Raw genomic sequence first — 2827 nt, 5'->3', positions numbered from 1 at the left:
GGTCTAGAACCAATGGAATTGTACTTTTCAACTGCTCATTCACTTTGGACATAGTTCTACACTATTTTTAGGACATTTCTTTCCCCCCACAGACAGCCAAAATGTGTCTTGTTGCCATTTCCTTATTCTCCTGCACCAGTCTAAGGAGCCCACATTAAATCTTGCTAATTTTTTCCTTTTTACAAAATTTATAGAAGCTTTTACATTGTTTCTCACTAGCCAACATTCATTCTATATTAATTCTTTGTCCTCTGCAGAATTCTTAAACTTTCCCCAATTACCAGTCTGGTTTCTTTTTGGCAATATGAGCCTTTTTCTTTTATTACCTTTGATTTAATAGCAAAGGTGCTCCAGTTATGGCTAACAACTTTTAGTACCATAAGGGGATATTTATTTGTAAACTATGTACAAATTCTTTAAATAATGGCTTATTCAGTATCATGCCTTATAGGAGTTTCCCCAACTACAGCCAACTCATGCCTCATTCCTTCACTACTTGCTTTGTTGCTTCCTCACCAGCAAATATAACAGAATTCCACAGCTCTAGTCATCTCCTGCCATGAATCAGTTTGCGATTATATCCAGTAGAACAATCATATGGAAAGATACGTAGACATTCCAGTCTTGGCAACATCAAGTAACCGCCATAACTGGACATTAATCACTGGAATGGAATTACACCTTTATCATATGGAGTTTGGCATTGCAACCTGCAATGTCCACAAAATTTGACCAATGAGCAATTTTAGTTAAAATTCTGCATAATCAATGTATTACTGCATAAAATAACAGTAGAATTAAAACTACACCATGGCCCTATCTGCCCTTTTGTGAAAGGTGTGTGGTTTCATATAATGTCCTCCCTGCTGTACGGGCCAGTTTATTGCTCACTGCAGAAACAAGTGATCCAGTGGCTGCCAGAGAACTGAAGGGAGGGGTCTTGCATTTGCAAAATAGTTACTGCATTCCCTACGTTACCACAGTAACTACATTTCAAAATAAAAGCTCTTCATAGGCTGTAAAGCACATTGGACGTCCAGAGGTTGGGAAGCAAACTAAAATGCAAGCTCTTCTACCACATTCCCACGCACTTGGTCATCTTGCCGACTGCAGTCTCACAGGTCTCGAGTGTGTTGGACCTCAGTTGCGTAGCCTTACCAAGATATTTGTGGTGGTGCCTAGCATGTGCTGCATCTATTCTGCCCAAATGACTGAGGTTTTTCCACCACCTCCTTACATGGTGAATAATGCACCTGCAATTCACCTGATGGCACAAACTGGACCGTTGAAAGATTATGCACCACTCTCCCCTCAGATTGAAGCAATGGGTTAGCAAGCTGTCAGGACCCAACATGAAAACAGTCTGTTTGTTCAGTCCAGATTCTACCCAAATCCTATTTGAATCTAGGTCTCAGGATGTGAAAGGATTGTGTTTAAAAAAAACTGTAATCTATTCAGGTTTGACAACTCCAAGCAACTGAATTGATATAGCATGTGATACTTTCATCTTGGTCTCCTCCTTTGAACAAGGCAAGATGGTTTAACTCAGTTTCATTACAAAAACTGTCAAATCATCTTTGTATTTGCTATTTAATTCTCTCTCCATCCACTCTCACGAAAGCCAATTCCTTCCTACAAGTAGTTCCATGATAGGTATCTAATTAGTCAGGGTATCAAGGGATATGGGGAAAAGGCTGGGAATTGGGGCTAGATGGAAGAATAGTTTAAGCTCATGGTGAAGTGGCAGAGCAGACTCGATGGGCTGAATAGCCTACTTCTGCTCCTGTCTTGTGATAAGAACTTCTGCCGCTTCTCAAATACCAAAGGGGCTACGTTTCAGAGTGAGAATTTTTAATTACTGTAAGAGCTAATAAAATACTTATTTGCCTTTATTCAGGACATCCTAAATCACCTTATAATGAAGTATTTTTTAAGTCACTGTTGTTCCCACAAACAGCAAGGCAAGTAATTTTGATTGAAGGATGAATATTAAGCAGGACACTAGTCATAATGATTTAAACTTCAAACGGTTAGTTTGGCAGCATATGCATTTGAGAAAGCAGAAGTGCCTCACTGGATTGACAGCATCTGTAATAGCTGAGTGTCTGTCTAGATTCTTTGTGCTCAAGACACTGAAGTGGGGCTTCAGATCACAACACAACTCGTGATATCTGAGCATGACTGAAAACTACAGAGCAAAACAACCATCTCATTGTGTGACTTAGCGGTAACACCTACACTTGGAACATATTTCACCTTGAACATCAGAAACAGTAATTGTAATGGCATTTAGCCCATATTGTTTAGATTTGCAAGTGTCTTTGGGAGTTAAATTAGCAAGATACAGCTGTCAGAAAAGTGAATGTTTCCCAAGTTGATCTTTTGTTAAATGTTGAGCTCCATTATGAGGGATACCACTATTTAAAGTCAAACATAGCAAGAGGAGAAAAAATACTGCACTGCTCTTTCTTGATTGTAGAAGAAAGATGAGTATTCAGATGTGTTGTTACCTCTTGAACTGTCTACAATCAACAGCTAGCAAGCAACCACCCAACCACAGGGCACAACAGGAGGCAAATGAAAATGTTTTGACCCTCTTCTGGCGGGGAGCAACTTGTAACAGCGGTGTGGTTAGGAATGGGCAAAAATTAGAGCTGTCTGCTACTTCTCCGCAGAATAACACAGGACTCCAGACAAGGAGCAGAATTTTAAGTTTCATTGGAAGTTGCACTGGAGCAAACAGGCACCTAGTGCTGAAGAGTTAATTGCTATAATGTACAGAATTAATCTTAAAAAAAATAAAAAGAGGTACTACACACAAGCAGCT

Source organism: Pristis pectinata, chromosome 33, assembly GCF_009764475.1.
Source record: "Pristis pectinata isolate sPriPec2 chromosome 33, sPriPec2.1.pri, whole genome shotgun sequence".
NCBI classification, from domain to species: Eukaryota; Metazoa; Chordata; class Chondrichthyes; order Rhinopristiformes; family Pristidae; genus Pristis; species Pristis pectinata.
The sequence above is the reverse complement of the archived record's forward strand: the minus strand, read 5'-3'. Positions refer to the sequence as shown.